Source organism: Misgurnus anguillicaudatus, chromosome 12 (genome assembly GCF_027580225.2).
Source record: "Misgurnus anguillicaudatus chromosome 12, ASM2758022v2, whole genome shotgun sequence".
Taxonomy (NCBI): domain Eukaryota; kingdom Metazoa; phylum Chordata; class Actinopteri; order Cypriniformes; family Cobitidae; genus Misgurnus; species Misgurnus anguillicaudatus.
Genome location: NC_073348.2, coordinates 34,330,260 through 34,353,063, shown reverse-complemented (window position 1 = coordinate 34,353,063; position 22,804 = coordinate 34,330,260). Strand labels below are relative to the sequence as shown.

Genomic DNA, 22,804 nt, shown 5'->3' with positions numbered 1-22,804 from the left:
AACCCTCTCTTACTGCCCTGGTAATGAGCTGCAAATACCCCCAGCATCCCCTCATCAAAACAAACATGTTATCCATGGGATGTAAAGTCACACGGCATGGATAGCTGCAGTGCTTTTGGGTTGTAACATACTTTTAGGATGCTTAAAAAACAGTAATTTGCCAGTACTATATAGTTTAGTGTATATGTACCATGGTTTTTATTCTTGGTACTGTAGAGATATGATGGTGCTATTTAGGTGCACTCTTAAAACGGATGTATTACAAACAACACTTCAATGTCTTTGTGTTATTTATGAAACAAAACATTTTGTGCTACTTTTAAGACAACTTTTTAAACTTGTGTTTTATTTTAATGCAAAATCAACACAAAATGACACATAATGCACATAAAGCACAATGCACATAAAGCATAAGAAAATCCATTCTTAGAGTATTTTAAGAAACATTGGTACTAATTGCTTTTGACTCTGTGATATTTAGACACTAGTGTGGTCCAGGTCTATTTCTGATGCTGAATTAAATCCCTCTTCTTCTGCTGCTAATCCTGGAAACGTTTCATGGTTTAAAGGTGCAGCTAAACTCTTATCAACTAGAAATGTTTTATGAACTTCCACGTTGGTATGACGAGCTGAATGAAATATTGAATCCTGAATATATCTGAACTGTGAGCGCCCTTTACTGGACTAATGGTGTCATTAAAAATGCATTTTAAAAATATGATTTAAAATAAATAAATAAACATATTATTTAAAATAAAAAAATAAGATTTAAAGCAAAATAAAGAATGCGAACCGGCTATTGCATAATTTATATGACTGTCACGGAAACATCCTGAACACAAATTCTTGTTAATTAATATATTTCTATACAAGCTTTTTTATTATTTTTGTGCATAATTGTCTTTCAGCGTTTGGGTTCATGACAAAAAAATCCAGGGAGGATTTGAGTGATTTTATTTAAGTGTAGTAAAAAAGTATTTGTAGTTTCAAGGGGTGTGTGACAAAAGGGATGCATTGCAAATTTGGCAAAAATTATGTTGTTGTTCTCTTTCCCACATGAGGGCGCTGTTGCTTTTAATTTTACCAGTATAAAGGTACAAAAGCTGTCACTGGGATGGTACCCTTTATAAAGTTCCCAATACATACCTTTGAGGCACTATTAGTATGAACCCTTTAGGTACATAGGTGTTTTTGAAAGGGTGTGGTCCAAATGACACCTTTTTTCCAAGAGTGTACCCAAATCCTAACCTTTATTTTATTAGACGAGATGTTATTTTTGGTGTTTTTAAATGTAGTCAGTTTCTCGTTTTTAATGAAATTACATGAGTTAGGTTTTAGTTGGCCATTATTTTAGGAATATGAAAAGGAAACATCTGTGAAGTCCACTTGTCATATCTTTTTATCAGACTGATGTCACGGAAAGCCGGGTATAAAGTCATGAAAAATGTGATAAATTTATTCGTGTCCATGACACAAAATTCAGCTTTTTTCGTGCCTTGAGCATGAATGTCTTTTTTGTGTCACTGGCACGAATTTCTATAAATAGTTTGTCTTGTCCATGGCACAACTTTCTTTTTCGTGTCATTTTATGTATTGTTTTCTCATTGTTTTTCTATTTTCTTACCATTGTCGCTTGGGGTCGGGGTAAGAATCATTTTCTGATACATTTTTAGACATCCAAACCCCAACTCCATGCAAGAATAGTTTTAAAAGCGGAAGAAAAACGTGTAGAAACCAATACATAAAAGTACATCCTAACCCAAACCCCAAATCTATCCCCAACCCCAAGTGACAATGATGTAAAAATAGTGGGGGAAAATTTTAAAAACAATACATAAAATGCCACGAAAAAGAAAGTCGTGCCACGGACACGAAAACTATTTATAGAAATACGTATGAGTGTCACGAAAAATACATTTGTGCTCAAAGCACGAAAAAAAGCTGAATTTTGTGCCATGGACACAAATAAATTAATCAAATTTTTCGTGACTATACCACGACTTGCCGTGTGATCATGCTGCTTTTTATCACAAGCAGTAAGAATATAGTAGTAATAGTGAGACTTTGTAGTTTGATGTATGCGGCTAAGCGTGCGATCTCAGAGCCGCAGGTGATGTGCGGTACTGCCGTGGGATTGATTTTGTCTGGCTTTTTTGACTGGCTTTTAGCTTTCACTTTAGCTTGCACCCTTGACATGGATCTGAATACAAGATGTACGATTCTCTATCTTTAATGTCGTCTGTGAGGTATATTTTGAAGACTTAAGATGATGTAATGACAAATAAAGATGACTATTTTGATATATAGCATGCATGTAGTCGCCAAAAATCATGCTGTGATGTGTTCCTGTTTGTTGCCATGTAGCTACAGGGAATTTGACATATATTAAATTTAATATGAAAGATAAATGCTTTTGCATCTTTAAAAGTATAGGAACAATGTAAATCAGCATAAGGTTACACAGTCTGTATATGAAACGATGTTTACACCTCTGATGCCACACGTAATGTAGTCGTGATAGCAGTGTTTAGTCTCTGATGAATGATTACCCAGTCTGGCTGAATATTAATGGGACAGAAATGTTTTTAAGAAGGAGATACAGGCCACAGTTTGATCTGCACTCGTGTCAAAAAGATTCATGGGTGGGAATGATCCGAACTGTCGCTCTTGAGGCGCGCTGCGAGATAGAAAGAAAAAAGAAAAAAAACATCAATCCATCACTGATATTTTTGAGAAACAACATCATTTATCACCCCAAGGGCATCACATAGAGTTATTTCTTTTGGAGGGAAAGATTTACTTTATTGAGGCTTCTGTCTTGATAGCTGTTGTAAAGGCGAGTAAGGTGAGCAGAATTGGGCGGGGTGCACATCACTCCCTCGGGCACCTCACATGCCTGTGCTAACCTTTGAACTCGCGTGTGTTCGGAATCTGAACCCAGAGGTCACGACCTCGCGCCCTCCCTTCTGACCTCCTGAATGTTTGACAGCCTTTAGTCAAAAAGTGAAACAGTTTGCCCCTACATCAGGTGACCTTTCGCCCCATCTAGTCTGGGGAAGGTATGGGAGCCCGTTGCCCTTTTAAAAAGGTCCTAATATGTACCATTTTGGTACCTTTGAGGAGCCAATATGTACATTTTAGGTACCAATATGCACCTTTAAGGTACAAAAGTGTACTTTTTGAAAGTGTACCACCCCAGTGACAACTTTTGCACCTTCATGTATACTTTTTTTCTGAGAGTGTATATAAAAAAAAGTTTGGGTGGTACATCTAAAGAGGCACATAACTTTGACAGTGCAATGGTTCGGGCGCAAAGCGCACTGTGTAAAGACCTCAGCACAATTTGGGTCGGGTGTGAAAACATGCTGTGTGTTTCGGGATGGCATGTGGAGGGTGACGATTATGAGACAGTTGAGGTCGCCTTGGCGACTCTGCCACAGGGTGGGACACTCATGTCATTCAACACACATGTGTCAGTCAGCAGCGTCTGGCCTCGGGTCTGCTTTCACCCCTCCAATCAAAACAAATGACCTTCGGATTATGATTAGCATTCACACATTTTCTTTCACTGTCTGCGTTTTAGGTTGTGCTTTGATGTGTGTCAATCATGGTTTCATAATTATGATTAGGAGCATCGAAGTTTGATTTTAATCATTGTTGATTTCAATCTTTGACATGACTTTGACTAAAAGATTTTATTTAGAGGACAAATCACATAACATGACTTCAGCTGGGATTTCACTGGCTGGGTCACAAATCAAAAGCAATTGGAGACTTTTGTGACATTTTACTTTTTTCTAGATTTCTAATATGTGAACCTGGACCACAAAATCAGTCATAAGTCGCAAGGGTATAATTATAGTAATAGCCAACAATACATTGTATGGGCCAAAATTATAGTTTTTGTATGACAAAAATCATTAGGATATTAAGTACAGATCATGTTCCATGAAGATATTTTGTACTGTGAATATATCAAAAATGTATTTTTAATTAGTAATGTGTGTTGCTAAAGACTTCATTTGGGCAACTTTATAAGCGATTTTCTCAATATTTCGATTTTTTTTTTTTGCCCCCTCAGATTCCAAATTTTCAAATATTGTCCTATCCTAACAAACCATACATCAATGGAAAGCTAATTTATGATGATGTATAAATCTCAATTAAAAAAAAATTACATTATAACTTGTTTTGTTTTCCAGGGTCACATATGTTGTCCTACAGAGAAATTATCTCAACACCCAGCAAGAAATTTTGGCTAAAACAAGGCTAAATTTGGGCTGTCAGTGAGTCTAATAGACGTCTACCATAACCCAAGAATAGACGATACATATACGTTTAAAACAAATTAAAGCAAACACTTTAACACCTGTTGACTTTGCGTACATGTTGGAATATCATACATCTTATAAGTTATTTTGGCAAAAATGGAATTTAACCAAATTCAAGGTTATTTAGGGTAGAAGTTTGCCTCAAACCATGCTCATGATTCTGTGACCAAAACCTCACGGATTTCATTATCTCCTATGAAACTTAATATTTTTTATAAATTTCTTTCAATTTATTCTGTTCACATTAATTCTACAGCTATATTTTTATTGTTTTAATAATAATCTAATTTGTGATCTGTTTTTTCCCAAGAAGTTTATACAATTTTTTTTATGAGATCTTCTGCATAAGCAATGAAAGAGCAACATCTGGATCTGCAATTGTTATTAATAGGGGAAAGCGGGGCACCACCTAACGCTTTTTGGCTTTGGCTCTTTCATTAAAAAAATATTTAAAGGGGCCATGGCATGAAAATCTGACTTTTTCCATGTTTAAGTGCTATGATTGGGTCCTTAGTGCTGCTATCAACCTAGACAATGTAAAAAAGATCAACCCAGTAACTTAGTTTTGGTAAACCATTCTCTACAAGCACATGAAAAAATAGGTCGTTGAAATTTGGCTCTCCTTATGATGTCATAAGGAGCGCTTATTATAATAATACCACCCTTTAATCCAACCACAGCACTGCCATTTAGTGCATGGAAAAAATAATTCACAGCACAATTGAGTTCCAATTTCATCAAACCACCATCATTGTGATCAGTGTTTGCACTTCATCCGCTCATTTGCATTTTAAAGGACACACCCAAAACGGCACATTTTTGCACACACCTACAAAGTGGCAATTTTAACATGTTATAATAAATCATCTATATGATTATTTGAGATAAAACTTCACATATGTGCTCTGGGGACACCAAAGATTTAATTGACATCTTAAAAAAGTCTTGTGACATGCCCCCTTTAAGTTAGATTCATATTTTTACACAATCAACACACACATCTGCTACAAATAAATATTTATTGTTTGTTTGTGGGACCTACCGTCATCATACAATTACACCGAAAGTGACAGGAGTGCAAATGTTACAACTACCCCATAGGTGGGGTTCATTGTAACAAACAGAGGGTTTGTTGTAACACCTGTTTAAACACTAATAATTCAATTAAATTTAGTCTATACTAAAGGTGGATATTGTTTATATATCTGTCTATAATAAATAGATATCCACACATTCATCCATCCATGATCCTTCATCTAACCATATGCATCAATGCATATAAATAGATTTTTTGAAAGGGCAGCACAATTAAGACAAAAAAAATCATAATTGTGAGTTATTTCCCCGGGTATTGTATTAAATGTTATCATTTTCATTAATAGTATTTACATTGTTTTCATTTCATTATCATTGTATACCCGAGGCTTAATTGTAACACTGTTACTACTAACCCGCTGTGTAAACTTTTTTCAATCCCAGCTATCAGTTATGAGGAGTTGCTGAAATGTTTTAAAACAGTGTTATGTTCTAGGTAACAAGCAGTGGCGAACCGTGGGTACTTCAGCTGGGCCTTCAAAATATGCAATGAAGTGCAAATGCCTCTCCATCCATAATACTAGGCTATTCGTATTTCGTTAAAATCATACAGTGAACGTGTAAAATATCTGAGCACACAAAGTTATATTACAGAATGGGCATGTCTGCCTTTAAATGCAGTTTTAAAGTTTAAAATTACTTTAATCTAACTGATAAACACAAATACAGATTCTGCTGCTCTGTAATGACAGGGGCTCTGTAAATTTGCATTTAACAAGCTTAAATTAAGTTCTTTAATTTGTTTTTTATTTTTTGGAAATATATATTTAGTTGTAGGATACCTTGTTAATCTTTTTCATAAGGGGAAATATAGCACCCTGCGTTCTCAGTGCACCTCCTTGTGGCTTATAACTGTTGTCGGGTATAGCGAGGTAAAAAATATTTGAATGTTTTCGCATTCTCTCAGATTTAGTTAGGAAATGATATTGTATGTAATTCGGCGTCGTCTGTCAGTCATTACTATCCTCACGTAACAAGTGAAACTGTCAGGAAGTAAAAGTATAATTGAACCCATTATTTTTCTCGTGTTCGCGTCATATGCAGGCTCCTCTGCACGCGCTTCTCCCAGCTGTGCTCTTCACGAGTACGCGCTTAAGTTATTTCGTTTTTACCTCAGCCCTATCAAGCTAGCCACAACGTCAATCACGTTTTTCCGCCATTTACCTCAACCACTCTCACCGCAGAAATTCGGGCCATTAGGCTGTATTAATATTAACAGTCTATGATCTTCGTCTTTTCGTGTTTTATGGCAGCTCGCATCCAGTTTGTTGCATGATTAGGACTTCATGAAGGCTTACAATGTTTTGTTTTTTGCCCGCCCACTGGAAATCAAAACGTGATTGGTCGATTTGCCCGTCACTCTTCACACCAAAACACATAGCTTGGCCTTCCCTGGGATTCATGAAGTCCTAACCAATGGATGAGCCAGATAACCGGGCCTTAATAGAGACAGACGATTCTGATTGGATATGAACCTGACAGTAAGCTTAACGTTAGAACATAGATGAGAGAAAATATATTACATGTATTGTATTAAATTGAATTAAATAGAAATAAAAAAATGTAAAAACATATTTTTATTGAATATTATTTATTTGTATTATTATAATAAAAAATATTTTTATAAATTTTTTAGGCCTTCTCTGAAGGCGTAGAAGGCCCTGAAGGTTCCCCACTGGTAACAAGACAGTGATTAAAATAATATAAGGTTGGATTTTGTGACTTACACCCAACTCAGAAATCGAAAATAACATAAGATGAAGAAATTTACTTTTATGCCTCCAAAACATTCTTTGTTCAATATCTAAACCAAAACACATCAAAACGTTTCACAAATTCACAGGAGATCATCTTCTGTCATAAAAAAGGCTAAAAGCACAGATTGCTCGGCCCTGTAAAATATATAAAGTAGCCGTGTTACAATTAACCCCGCTTTAGTTTTTCCCCTCTCACCCCTACTGTTAGTTTTGTGGTGCATTTATTGTGATAGATGCTTGCATTTTGTGACTTTGGTGTGTGTATGTGTGTTCGTTTGCAGGTTTCAGCCGCCCCTTCAGTGACCCGTGACCCTTGGTGACCCTGAACTGTGAGTTGCCCTATCATTCCCACCAGTCTGGTGACAGTAAGGCTAATTCCAGCGGGTTCAAGCAGACGCCATAAAACTGTTCCCTTTTAATGATGACAAAGCACATGCAATGCTTGTTCTCCTGTAATTGGTCTATTTTTGCCCGTTGTTTCCCTTTTTACAAGAGAGTGTCTGTGTGAGAGACTTCAGGCACATCTTTCCATATCTATTTTAAACCGTTGGCACAGTTTTAAAGGTTATTTATTCAGTTTTATTTTTAAAGCAGCATTGCTTTTCAAAATATGTGGCGCATGGTGAATTTATACAGTAGGCTATGTTTACAAGACCAAAGTTTAAATTGGGGGAGTTTCAATAGTAGTATTAGAGTAATAAAAAGTTTGTTTTTTGTTAGATTCCATCTTTAAAGCTATCGCAGAATCAAGTTGATACTAATGTGAGCATTGCTGTCAATCTGAGAAATCTCAGCAGGGCTGTTGCGACAGAAAGTAATAAGGTGAACATTTCCCCAGATGCACAAACATCCAAACACTTAGAGAAGCCTGTTACTGTAAAGTCAGGCAGAAATTAGGACCCATCAGTCAGAAAACAAGGTAATATCAAATCCGCAATTGTTGCACAGTACGCTTCGCCATTTTATTCCCTCTCTGCGTATTATTACTGTTGTGCTGGTACTTGATTGTGCTCTACGGGTGGTTTTCAACCGTATGCTGTAATTGTTTTCATGTATGCTTTAATGGGATTGATACTTAAACCTGTTTTCTGGTCCAAGCCAAGCAGAAAGTGGTCTTTGTATCACCGATGTGGGGATTCTGCGTTGGTTGTATTCAGGTTTAGTTTACAGGCGTATTTGGTGTCATCTCTGTATTGCTGAATCCTCAAAGCCGAAGGGGAGCTGATGGCTCATTTTCACTAGAGATGATAATTTGAAGAACAGACTGCTTCAAATTAAAGAGCACCTATTGTCCGATTCACGATTTTACATTTTCTTTGGTGTGTAAGTGTGTAGTACATGTTAACGATATGCAAAAGGTACAAAGTAAACGCTGACACGAGTTATCGTCTTCAACGTAAATCTCTTTTCTTGGACCATACAACAAACACACGGATTGTAGGCAACGGTTTCCTTTCTGGGATTGGTGACAGAGACAAGACCGAAATTTTCATAATTCTTCCCGCTTCGGACTCACAGCCTGTAAGTTAACTCCTGTTAGCATTGCATTGTGACCGAATATTTCAAACATGGTAAGGAGCGTCATATTTCCATCTGACATCAGAGGTATTCAGGCCAATCACAACGTACAGATTAGCTGGCCAATCAAGGACACAGAGCTTTTCAAATTTGAAGAAAGTGAAATCTTGAGCTACAAAAATGTACGGTATGTGGAAAATAATGTATTTTTAACCATAAACCACGTGAACACATTGTATTATACCAAATACACAAAATAACACTGTTTTTAGCAATAAAATAGGCGTTCTTTAAAACAATGTGAGAATGGAGTTTTGAAAATTGTTTTTGTTCATCTTGCAAATGTTTGTATACTAGACAGATTCCGACAAAGTCTCTAATTGCTCTTCATTAAAGGTGCAGTATGTAAATTTAAGTAGAATTTAAGTTAAATTATATTAACAGAAATGCAGTATAATATACATATAATATAACTATGGTTTCAGTGGTGTATAAAGATCTTACATAATGAATGTTTTTATTACTATTTCTATCTACATATACCGCGGGTCCTCTTACAGAGCGTTTTTTGTCACTATGTTGTCTCAGACGACGACATCTTTGTCAGACACCGTAGCTTCTTTATGTGCTTGCATTTAGCAACCTCCTCGCTAGAGGCCACTAAAATGTATACATCACATCTTTAAATATTATTTCTATGTAAGGGAAATTGAAGTATTAAATATATAATAATTTATAATAGAAGTATTAAATAATTTATTATATGTTTTTCTCCTGGTCAGCGATATGTGATCAAAAATAAGATTTCTGTTTCAAGACCAATACATATGTAGAAATTTGTCTGTCTTAAGAAACATTGGGTCACATTCATTAAGCATGCGTACTTACAAATTTGTGCGTGAGATTTGTGTACGGATGTTTTCACGAACAAATCTTGATTCAACAAAAACTTTCGTATCAAAATGTTTTCTAAATATACGCAATAATCATGTACGCTACAATCAAATACTATAGGCTATAATAATAATGTTTATAATAATGTTGATATATAAAATTTACATGATTATATTTTATATTATAATATATATATATTATTATACATGATCTATATTATTTTTATATACATTATTATTATAGCCTACTTTTTTCTATAAAGAAGATGCACATTATGAAAATTGATACGCTTTCCTTCCTCACTTTTTAAATCTCTATTTGAAAGCGTCTGAACAAAGATAAGAACAAATATAAGAGCAAATTCATGTGTGTACGCATGTGTTGTGAATTAGAAGTTTACGTGAGAAGTTCAAATGTGTATAAATACGAAAAACATGCGCAATTATTAGTGAATGAGACCCATCTCATGGTAAATGATATGAAACATTTATGTCGTGTCGATATTTTGTTTGAAAACGTTTGGTTAACTAAAAAGCACAAATGAACAAACTCCAACATCATAAGGGTTACAGCAGATTTTACTAAAATATATATGTGATTTTACAAATTCACACAAGTAGCCATGTCATAAACTGTGTTCATATTGCCATGAGATTATGTTGACTACTGTCATCAGAGAAAAGTGTCGTAGGTACAAGATGTCTTGTATATCCAATACCACAAAACAATTCACTTCCTCAACCGCCATTGGTTTTTCCACTTCGGTTGGTGTGTGCAGACAAAGCGAAAAGGATTTTTGAAGCACGTTCCGGTCGTAGTTAAGATGTCAACGATGCGTGTGCTTTCTCAAGGTCAGCATCCCCTAATAAGAATTCACAAGGGACCGCTATTATTATCGGCTAACAACCAAATGGCCAAGGAAAAGTAATTATTCCCAGGCATGCGATAGATAAAGTCTCTCATTGCTTCTGTCTGAGAAGAAATAGGTGTTGATTTCCCAAAATATCTCTTTGTTTGCTACCTTCAAGAGTTAATTGCGCTTTACGCTGTCGGACATCTACCGCTAGTTAAAAATCATGAGATACCCTTCACACGTAACAAGCTCCACTATGGGTTTCTGGGCAACATCCAAGTTAAATGCCCTCTGTGGGATCCTTAATAACTGTTGAGACGCCGGTGGTCGGACCTTGGACATGCTGTAAAACCGCAGCCATTACTCTGAGTCTAATGTGGAGGTCAGTACCAGCAAAGCCAAAAGGGCACATCAATTTTTACAGTTCTCCTGAGGGCGAACGAGTTTCTCCATCACCTTTACGTGCCGGCCAGGTGACGTTCATTGTTTCTCAAGGCTGTTATTTGCGTGATGTCAAATCAAGCATGTGAACCGAGCAGGAAAAAACACAGTATTTTATGAACTGAACTCGTGGTTGAATGGTCATGGTGCAGTGCATAAAACGTAGTTGATTTTTCTGATTTAAAGAAAAACACCACCTTTTTACAATATTTTACTATGTTTTTACCTCAACTTAGATGAATTAATACATACCTATCTTTTTTCAATGCGTGCACTTTTTCTCTTTGTATAGCGCTTCTTGAATGTGTTAGCATTTAGCCTAGCCCCACTCATTCCTTAGGATCCAAACAAAAGTTATTTTGTGCCACCATACTTACTCGTTTAACGTTTTACTCATGTAACAGTCTTTAAATAGGGAAAACATGGAAGTGTTTGGTGGCTTCTTAATTCATCCCTGTTTGGAGCCATAGGAATGAATGGGGCTAGGATAAATGCTAACATATTCACGAGGCGCTCTACAAAGATTAAGTGCACCCATTGAAAAAAGATAGGTATGTATCATTTTGTCTAATTTGAGGTAAGAACATAGTAAAATATTGAAAATGGTGGTGTTTTCCTTTAAAGGAAATTTTAGCAGCATATAGCGGTGAGGTTGCAAATTGCAACCAACAGCTTAGTCCACTGCTCACCCTTTGCTTTTGAAACACATAGAGGAGCTACAGTAGCTGCTACCGGACAAACATGTCATCGTCGGAGATAACTTAGTAAAAAAATTGTCCGTTAAGGGCTTCTGTAGAAAAATGGCGGCACAAAATGTCGACTTCCATGTAAGGGGACCCTCTTTGTATGTAGATTAAAAGGTCTCGTTCTAAGGTAATAAACACATAACAGTTCATTATGTGAGGTCTTTATACACCACTGATAATATAGTTTTGTATATTATTTTGCATATCTGTCAAGAGATCCTTCTGAAAATTACACACTGCACCTTTAGGTGAATAAGCTTATGAACAACTAAAGTGTGGACAATACGTTTACGACTGCTGGAGCTCCGGCTGATTATCAGACGTTATTGTTTGGTGCCCTACTTTCCACCGCAGGAATTTTGCAAACAGTTAAAAGTGGCAGGCGATCCTTCAGCTTTCTCTCTGGCAGCACAAGGACGAAACGATGGCTCAGACAGCTTCAGGGGACAGGCGAGCCGCAGAGAGATAAGCGAACAAACAGAGCTGAGGAAGAGGAGGGAGGGGAGGACGAAGAAGAAGAAGAAGGAGAGAAAGTTGTCAAAGATCAGGGTGACCCTGAGCAGCGCAGAAAAACATCTCCTGCTGAAATCCAGAGATGGGAAAGCAGGCCACCTTGTAAAATCTTTATTCACCGCAATCAAGCGCACTGTCGGATCCATTCTGGCAAACACTGACATGCTCAAATTTTGAGATAGTGTCTTCGAAACCCCTTTCTGCCTGATACTGGATTAACATCCAAACCTGTCTGAGCAGAGAGTAAATGTTTACTCTACCTGATATGGATGCTTTGTTTACATGGAATTACTTTTGAGTAGAGTGACTTACAGTTCTGGGAATCGAACCCATGACCTTGACATTGCTAGTGATGTGCTACACACACTAAGCTGTAGCGTGTGAGCTGCTTGCCAATTGCAATTTCAGTGGAAACGCAATGATGGTGAGATATTATGGCAATAACGACTTTTCAAAGAATGCTAATACACACTTTAATACCCTACAATGGCAAATCGCAGTGATTGGTTACTCTCTGAATGGTGACTGATGATTCTTATTGGGCTCCAGCTGGGTTTAGTGCCCCTGTAAAACAGAACAGGTGATGATGACTGTTGACTAGTTACAAAAGCATCAATGCTTTTTTAAAAGCAGCGTCCGCTACCCTTTGCCTGACAGCATGGATGACCTCTCACATTGGTCTTTTGTTAGTACAGTGCCTAGAGAATACAGCCATTTGCATTTTACAATTGTTTAACAAATAGCCACCCGTGGCAGGCTATTATCTCCCACTGTGACCCCAACACTCGTGAACACACACACACACACACACACACACACACACACACACACACACACACACACACACACACACACACACACACACACACACACAGCTGTGGTCTGACACACAGGGGTTATTCCCACTTACACGGCATAGAAACCAGAGACACCTGAGAGCTACATCTGTGAAACATATAGATTTATTAACGCTGATATAGATAGCAAGACATACAGAGAGACTATTGTTAAGGAGATCGGTTTGCTAATGGGTTATGTAAATGAATCGCTCTGTCTCATTTAACTTGATTTTACTTGTCTGCTTCAGACAAAAAAAATCAGGTAAATTTGGGAAAGTTGAAATGAGTCGAGACTTTATTTTCCATAACTCATTAGAGAGGATTCAAATGTTTCACGATGGCTTTGTTCAGAAAGCTGGATGTTTTTCTCCTCTTGTCCAGAGAAACATTGAGTCGCTTTGATGTTGCTTTAAAATAAATATGAATTTGATGTTTAAAAAACTAATTAGATTTTTTATTATATTATCTTTTTTGTCTTTTAGATAAATTAAAGTCTCCTGTAGAGTTCTGGGTAAGGTTGCACCAGTCGTTCGTAAGTTCTTACTTAAACTGGGACGTAAAGTCCAAACTAGAGGCTTAGTAACTACTAGCTAGTTTATAACTAACTCTTTACTTTATTTCGGTTGCACCATTTGTTCTTAAGGCAGAACGTAGCTAGTTGGTCGTAAGCTCTCCGTAAAGTAATGCATTGTCGCATAAAATGACGTCTATTTTTCTTAACCCAATCACAAGCCTTATAATGGGTAAACAGGAAATAGTCTGAACAGTACGTAATTTCAAACTCATTCTTGACTCGCCTAAATGGAAAGTTAAAAAAGACATTAAAGCAAACGTTATCGAACTCAAAACATTACACTTTTAATTGAAAATCTCTATTCCACACATGGAGAAGAAAATAAACAGGAAGAAATTTTAAATCTTATTTTAATTGATGGATACACAGAAAATTAATCAGTTCTTGAAAACTCGTTGACGAACTTGCGGCTCTTCATAATTTTTACGAGCTCATCGATGTAATATAATCTGGCTGACATCTTATTCCAATCGTTATTCATGGACAGAGGCTTCCGTAAATATTTAGTTACAACGTATTGTTACGTTTAAACTAAGTTTAATGGTGCAACGCAAAAACATTTAGTAGTGCGTAAGTTGTAACTTAGTGCCCATTTACGTCGTTACTAAGCTACGTTGTAACTTACGCACAGCTGGTGCAACCGGCCCCTGAAGAATACCTGATTTCACCTAAAACTTACCTATTTTACGTGGTGGCAAATACATATGAATTTGCACAATGTGAATTATAGAAAAACACCCGTATAATTCGAAAAACTCACAAAGGAAACCACATGCTAGATTGTGATACAACATATGCATGAGATTGTAGGAATTTATGCACTCTCAGAAAAGTAGGTACAAACGCTGTCACATGGGTGGTACCTTTTAAAAATGTTAGTAGAAATATGTATCTTTGCGATACCAGTATGTACACTCACCTAAAGGATTATTAGGAACACCATACTAATACTGTGTTTGACCCCCTTTCGCCTTCAGAACTGCCTTAATTCTACGTGGCATTGATTCAACAAGGTGCTGAAAGCATTCTTTAGAAATGTTGATCCATATTGATAGGATAGCATCTTGGAGCAGTTAATGGAGATTTGTGGGATGCACATCCAGGGCATGAAGCTCCCGTTCCACCACATCCCAAAGATGCTCTATTGGGTTGAGATCATTTTAGTACAGTAAACTCATTGTCTTGTTCAAGAAACCAATTTGAAATGATTCGAGCTTTGTGACATGGTGCATTATCCTGCTGGAAGTAGCCAGCAGAGGATGGGTACATGGTGGTCATAAAGGGATGGACACAATGCTCAGGTAGGCCGTGTCATTTAAATGATGCCCAATTGGCACTAAAGAGGCCTAAAGTGTGCCAAGAAAACATCCCCCACACCATTACACCACCACCACCAGCCTGCACAGTGGTAACAAGGCATGATGGATCCATGTTCTCATTCTGTTTACGCCAAATTCTGACTCTACCATCTGAATGTTTCAACAGAAATCGAGACTCATCAGACCAGGCAACATTATTCCAGTCTTCAACTGTCCAATTTTGGTGAGCTTGTGCAAATTGTAGCCTCTTTTTCCGGTTTGTAGTGGAGATGAGTGGTACCCGGTGGGGTCTTCTGCTGTCGTAGCCCATCCGCCTCAATGTTGTGCATGTTGTGGCTTCACAAATGCTTTGCTGCATACCTCGGTTGTATTGGTTGGTTATTTCAGTCAAAGTTGCTCTTCTATCAGCTTGAATCAGTCGGCCCATTCTCCTCTGACCTCTAGCATCAACAAGGCATTTTCGCCCACAAGACTGCCGCATACTGGATGTTTTTCCCTTTTCACACCATTCTTTGTAAACCCTAGAAATGGCTGTGGTGTCAGTAACTGAGCAGATTGTGAAATACTCTGTCCACCCCGTCTGGCACCACCAACCATGCCACCCTCAAAATTGCTTAAATCGCCTTTCTTTCCCATTTTGACATTCAATTTGGAGTTCAGGAGATTTTCTTGGATTACACCTCTAAATGCATTGAAGCAACTGCCATTGGTTGATTAGATAATTGCATTAATGAGAATTTGAAGAGGTGTTCCTAATAATCCTTTAGGTAAGTGTACATCTAAGGTACCAATGTGTGCATTTGAGGTACCAATATACACCTTTTAGGTACAAAAGTGTACTTTTTTAAAAGGTCCCGCCCAGTGACAGCTTTTGTACCTTTATTCTGAGAGTGTGCGAATAGTCACCTTGTAAAATGGGTATGTGCAGACATTGTTGTATAAATTGTATATATTTTCTATGTTCTGCTCATCACAAATATAGATGAAAAACATCTTTGTAACCAAGCAAATCTGGGGCACCATGTTATGTATTTAAAAATCGAACACATTATTTTCTATGAATCGACGGCATCTGACGACTGGACTCTGCTTGAACCCCTATTGCGTCACAGAGTGCCACTCACATAGTTTAAATAACATCATATTTATCCCAAATTTTTAACGATTAACATAGGCTGCTAATGCATATTTTGCATCTGGAAGTAGACTCAGTCTGACTAAGCTCGTGCTATTGAATGTGCATGTCCGGCGTGCGATTCCTGCGAGTTGTCCTACACGCATCGAGGCGCTTTTTTAGAAACGAGAACTCACATTTTAACACATAAATCCTCTTTTATACAGCACTAAATGGCTAAATCTAAACAGAAGCTCTTCGTGTTTGGATATAGGCCGAGTTTATCATGTTAGGGGTTAATCTGAGCCTGAGGTTGTCTGTGACTTTCATTATTTGCACCGTTTTACTGCAGTTGTCTCCTCGACTTCCTGTGTAGTCTCTGCGCAGCTGACATTGGGCGGCCCGAGACGGTGGCCTGGAACAGACAGCACGGTTTGCATGCGTATGCACGTGCGTTCCCATGATAATCCGTGTCAAGAGTTGACTGTTAATAAAATGATTTGTGTATTAAGGTCTGTGTTTGGGCTAACACAAAATGTCCCGCTGCTCTTGCGTGTACTGAGAGATCCCCTCCGGGCCATAGTAGGTTGCAGCTGCGGAGAACATGGCTGGTGTTGTTGAGACATAAGAAGCGTGCATGTGTATAAGTTCACTCTGTTTGTGTTAAAGCAGTTGATGCGTGAAATGGAAGTCAGGTAAGCGCAGGCCCTGCGGCTGACGCACGTCTTCCAGAGTGATTTTCTTCCAGTGCATTGATTTTTGTTTCTCATGGATGACAGAGCGATTCAGCTGGATTCAGAGTTTTGAAGTTTAACAGGCTAAAGTCAACATGAAATGGCTTTTTGTTCTGTATTGATAAAAGTAAATATTCAGAGGCAAATGAAACATTTTTCCATTGTTTGTTATGCACAGATAAATGGAGTCAGACCTGAAGTTGTGCGCTAAAAGTCTTTCATTTGAGCATGTGACCTAGTGGTAAGGCTTCTGTTTAAAATTTAGTGTTATTTCCCCAAAAGGAAACCCTCAAGCAATCTGAGATAACAGACTGATCTCACGAAAGTTGTGTTATAGTCACAAAAATCTGATACATTTATTTGTGTCTCATTCAGCTTTTTTCATGCCTTGAGCACGAATGTCTTTTTCGTGTCACTCCCACGAATGTCTTTTTCCTGTCACTTGCACGAATTTCTATAAATAGTTTTTTGTGTCTGTGGCACGAATGTCTTTTTCGTGGCATTTTATGAATTGTTTTCTCATAGTTTTTTTCCCTATTTTCTATTGGGGTTAGAATCACTTTCTGTTACATTTTATAAAGTTGAAAATGTGGATATTCCCAAGACATCCCAAGCCAAACCTCAACTCGCAACTCCAGGCGAAAATAGTTTTAAAAGCGGAAGAAAAACATGTAGAAACCAATTACATAAAAGTACCCTAACCCCAACTCAAACCCCAAGCAACAATGGTAAAAAAATAGGAAAAAACAATGAGAAAACAATACATAAAATGACACGAACACGAAAAACTATTTATAGAAATTCATGCTGAGTGACACGAAAAAGACATTTGTATAAAAAGGTGAATTTCATGGACATAAATAAATTAGGGTGACCATACGTGCCATTCTTCCCGGACGCGTCCGGGCCAGGATTTCGGGTGTGTCTTCCGTAAGTCGTATTTGTCGACTGCATACGTCATAGAGGATTATTATTATTATTACTGAGGGTAAGAATGAAACTACGATTGTATGTCTGATGTTTTAACTGAATGGTGTATGCGGTCAACAAACACGACTTCCGGAAGACGCACCAAAATCCTGTCCAGGACGTGTCCGGGAAGAATGGCACGTATGGTCACCCTGGAATAAATTCATCAAATTTTTTTGTGACTATAACACAACTTTCCGTGAGATCATGTTGCGAGATACACATGTCCAAATTTGGAGTTATTTTAGTAAATGTCCAAGCTTTATAATGGTTGAAAACAGGGATCTGACTTTAAACCCCAAAAAGTGCATCCATCCTTCACAGAAGTAATCTACAAAGCTCTAAGGGGTTAATAAAGTTCTTTTGTGGGTAATCGATGCGATTTCGTAAGAAAAATATCCATATTTCAAACTTTATAAACTATAATAAGCTTCCAGTAACGACGCCATATTGGACTCGTAATGAGCGTTCAGTGCCATGGGTACATTGCCGTTGACTCTCGTGAATCACATTCACAGTCCAAAATGGCATCGTTACCCAATGCACTTTTTGTGGTTTTAAAGTCAGAAGTGATCCCTGTTTTCTCCCTTTAGCTTGGAAGAACAAGGACATTTACTAAAATGACTCCAAATGTGTTAATCTAAAAAATTGTCATTTTGATATTTGGCTGGAGTAATGCTTTAAGCACTTTACATTAATGTTAAGTGGTATTAAAGGAGCATTTGCGACATTTTAGAATGGCTCTAATACCTTAACAAATGCCTAACTAGCTAGTTGGCTATTGGTTTACATTATTTCCAACTTAAGTGACATCAACTGAAAAGGGAAATTGCTTCAGAGGCAAAGCAAGTTAGTACATTTTAGGTTAAACTTAGGTTTCTTAGGAATAGACGCAACACTGAAAAAAAAGGCAGCAAAATCAGACTAGATGTATCAGGAAATTAAAAAATATCAATTTGAGTTTCATCTTGACTTGAAATGCCAAAAAACATACAGAGACTATTTACATAAAGTACATAATTGACATATTTCCAAAAGACACACAACTCTTCACAAAATCTAACAGAGGACTTTTCTGAATAGCTGATAATGAGATGCACACTCTTACTTTTAAACTATTGCGTGCTAGCATCTTCTTTTCGGCAGCATAAAAAATTGACATTGTTTTGCAAAATGAGTACAAGCTAGTCTCATCCTGACCTCAAATGTGAGACCTGCAGCTTGTTTCAGCCAGCATTGTGGGAACTCTGAATAATAAAGTGCTAAATCCTGATCAATGGGAGCCACCACACTGTTAGTAGCAAAATCAATACAGTTTTCTTTCCGATTACAAAAGCCTGCCTTGTTGCAAATGAGCTCTGAAACAGAGTTGCTTGCTAAAGATGTCGAAGCGGAGGAAACTGCAGAAGTTTAGCATAATAAAGCGGTCAATAGCCTCTGTTACTACTGTTGTGTGATTCAGCCTAGTCAATAGAGCCACTACAGACTATTATTCAGTGTGCAATGAAAACCCAGCCAGTTTTCTACATAAAATCATACATAATTTAAAGAACATTCAGTAAAACAAAATAACCTTGATTTCTTTCATGTTAACTGAGTAAGGTCAGACATTGAAATTAATGATTGAAATCAAACTTTTGTGCTCTCAGAATGTCATTAAAAGACTTACCAGATTTTCAAATAGTTGTATCTCGACCAAATATTTCCCTATCTTAAACCATACATCAATGAAAAGCTTATTTATTCAGCTTTCAAATTATTAACTCATTCCCCGCCAGCCATTTTTTGAAAAGTTGTCCGCTAGGGATGCACCGAAATGAAAATTCTTGGCCGAAACGGAAAACCGAAAAAGAGGAAACCAAGGCCGAAAAACCGAAACACCGAAATGAATTATTATGCCAATTATTAGTACAATTGCATTTATGGCTATCACTGTGTACTAACTTTACTAGGGGTGTGTGACGGATCGCAAAACTCACGGTTCGGATCACATTACAGTTTTTGAGGCACGGATCAGATTATTTTTCAGATCAGCAAAAAGGGGGTGGGGAAAATCTAATAACAATTAAAGAAATTGTAAAAATTTATAAAAAAGAACAAAGTTGCACATTAATAAGGGCTAACATTAGCATTAGGTACAGAAATCAAATTAAATGAGTCATTACACTGTCTTTATTGTATAAATTAAATATATTATTATTTTTAGAGCTACAGAAGTGATTTTTTTTCTTTGTCTTGGTTTGTTTGATTAACTTTAATGTCACAGACTTAAGTAGCGCCTTTTTGCAGTTAAATACATCCACACCGCATACATGTTGCTTCAGACAAGCACGTGCAGGTCGCGGATTCTGTTTGCGTCATAACAACATTTCGGCCGTATTGTTTCGGTGATAAAAGTCTTTCGGCCGAAAACCGAAAATGATCTTTTGGGCCATTTTCGGCAAAAGATTTTCGGTGGCCGAATATTCGGTGCATCCCTATTGTCCGCCTTCCAGCAAAACTTTCTTCTTAAAATATATAAACATACAAATATACAGGGTTCCCACGGTCCTTGAAATCCTCGAAAGTTTGTGAATCTGGTGGAGAAAATTCAAGGCCTGGGAACTTTTTGAAAATATACATACAAAGATACAGGTCATTGAAAGTGCTTGAATCTATTTAATGCAAGAAGTTTTCTGGAAAAAAATCCATATTATTCCCTGTGTAGTGTAGGATAATATCATAAAAATTCTAGATTTTTTATGCACACATGCTAAACTGTTCACTGTAAATGCTTATATCTTCTGTATGCGAATGTTAATTCATACCAAAATGCTTGTGTTTGACACATGAAAACGTCTCGGGTTACGTATGTAACTGTTGTTCCATGAGAAGGGAACGAGACGCTGTGTCTCCCGTACCATACTTCATGCATCCCTGTAACGCCGTCTTTGGCAATATTTCAGATAGCGATATACTTCATGGCTCCCGCGTCACTCTGTCTTTGTCGTTAAGCCTCACCATTGGTTGAATTTAATATACACATTCAGATGCACACATTCAGATACACATACCCCTGGAGGCGTCTCCAAAGTGTCACTGCAGTGACGCAGCGCGAGTTCCCTCAAAAGGGAACTGTAACAATATATATTAAAAGGTAACACAATGTAACCTTGCTCTCACTTGAATTGTGTACCCACATTTAGTCCTTGAATTTGAGGGGGATTTGCACCAGTAAAGTCTTTGAAAGGTCCTTGAATTTGAAGTTAACTAAGGTGTGGAACCCTGAATATATCAAATAAAAGAATAGACCCTCTGCTTTCAAACAAACAATAAACAAACAAACAAAACTGAAAAAAAAGTTTCATCATATCTATATTTTTTTCTCTGCTTATAAACTCTTAAATATGGGTAATTTTCTTAAAAATTAACAAAAATTGAGCAAAAAGCTGGAATAATTGCATTTTTGTAAAGGAATTTTGTAAGAGGGCAGATGCAGAACGATTATCAAAACATACACAGAGTTAAAATTAGTAAATCATTTTTTTGCTTTAGTTTTTTTTATAAATTGGGTAATCGCAGTATTACAGATTAACATAAATCCTCACCAGGAACAATTTTTTATGCAAATGTTTAACTTTTAATTGACGAGATAACTCGTCAATGGCGGGGATAGAGTTAAATCTCTCAATTTCAAAGAAATGTATCCCTACGGCTTATTTTGTGGTTTTAGGGTCACATATTGTGGTGAAAAATAATCGATCATCACAGTCAGTTATAAGCAGCTGTCCGTATGTAGATTAGTATGTAGACGTTATTAAAGGTTGATGAAAGAGTTTGCGTGCATTAAGGCCAGGACATTTATTAGAAGAGTAAACGAGATTCAGTTTGATTTCAGATCCGATGTCTTCAAAGTCCATTAAAGGTAAAATATTGAAATAATATTTTTAGACTCTTGCTCTTCTTACATCTCCCATCTAAATCAAATGAAATATCTGAGTGTCAGTGAGCCCATGAATCAAAGAGCAGTCAGAGAGTTCATCTCACCGTGAGAGCCGGTTCTCCAGCTGAGTGACCTTTAACGCTGAGCCTGGATCAGTTTCTCCCAGAGGAGATCCATCAGGAGTTTGTGTACAGTGAGTTTATAAAGCTGAGATGGGAATGGTTGTGTCATCAGGGTCAGACGGTACCAGACAACTTAGTGGAATCAATAGTTAACCTAAAAGGCCTTGAAAAAAAGATAAACAGTCCATTATGACATCTAAGTTCGACTCAATGCAATCTATTGTTCATCTGGGCTTCCTTTCAAAGCAGCACCTCATCGTGCCAAAATCCTAGTGTTAATAAGGCTCAACGCTTTCCTACGTGATTATATGTGACAGCTTGGTTAGGAATTAGCCCCACTTTCACCCCTCTGAGAGGAACAGAGTGCCCGTGGCGCCCCGCCGTCGCTCTTCTGACACTCTCAAATGGAGTCAGGCCCGAAAAGTAGCTGGATTCAGCACAGCCTTGTACGCCTCGGGTCTGGCCCGTTTTGTTTGTTCAGCAGACATTTTAACCTTGATTTCACAACAATATAACAAGAACAGAGCAAGCGTTTGTGTGAAAAAGAGAGAGCGAGTATTTGACACATCTCTTGGAGCCACTGCGTGCTTGCTTTATTATTTTTGGCAGGTCGTATTGGTCGTGCTAATCATGTGAACGATTCGCCAACCACTGCGACTGACAAATAGGCTACTTTATGAAAAAAAGTGCAACCTCCAAACCAGCTGGCACGCTCTCCGCCAGCAGGAAACGACCTTTCCGAGGTGAATAAACTAAATAATTCACAAAGGTTATTCACTTTATATATCTTTTGCAGCTGGTGGTTGGCGTTGTGAGTGTCGATCTGTAATACACAGATGCAATTTCGGCCACATTCATCACTGAGCGAAATAAGACGTATGCTCCTACGTGAATCCCTCATGAATTATTCAAACGTGACATTGATGTGATATGAAATGTTTAGAGGCATTTCACGCAAGGCGTTTATGAATGATATGTGTGCGCTCGCTTCAAAATTTTGGCAGAGGTGTAACACAATTCTTGGCACAAACGTGCGTGCCGACAATTTATGATCATTAAAGAT

The 22,804-nt window shown here is 37.5% G+C and overlaps 1 long non-coding RNA gene across 5 annotated transcripts in view; it reads left to right on the top strand.

Moving 5' to 3' along the window:
• Window positions 1–22,804, top strand: part of LOC129446688 (uncharacterized) — a 39,935-nt gene that overhangs the window by 13,411 nt on the left and 3,720 nt on the right. For 3 of the 5 annotated variants that reach the window (XR_012372643.1, XR_012372640.1, XR_012372642.1), the window contains 2 exons: window positions 7,465–7,512; window positions 16,907–16,969. This is a non-coding gene — a long non-coding RNA (uncharacterized lncRNA). Of the gene's footprint in view, window positions 1–7,464; window positions 7,513–11,989; window positions 13,411–16,906; window positions 16,970–22,804 lie in introns of those variants that run through there. The other 2 variants (XR_012372641.1, XR_008645247.2) reach the window with 1 other exon arrangement.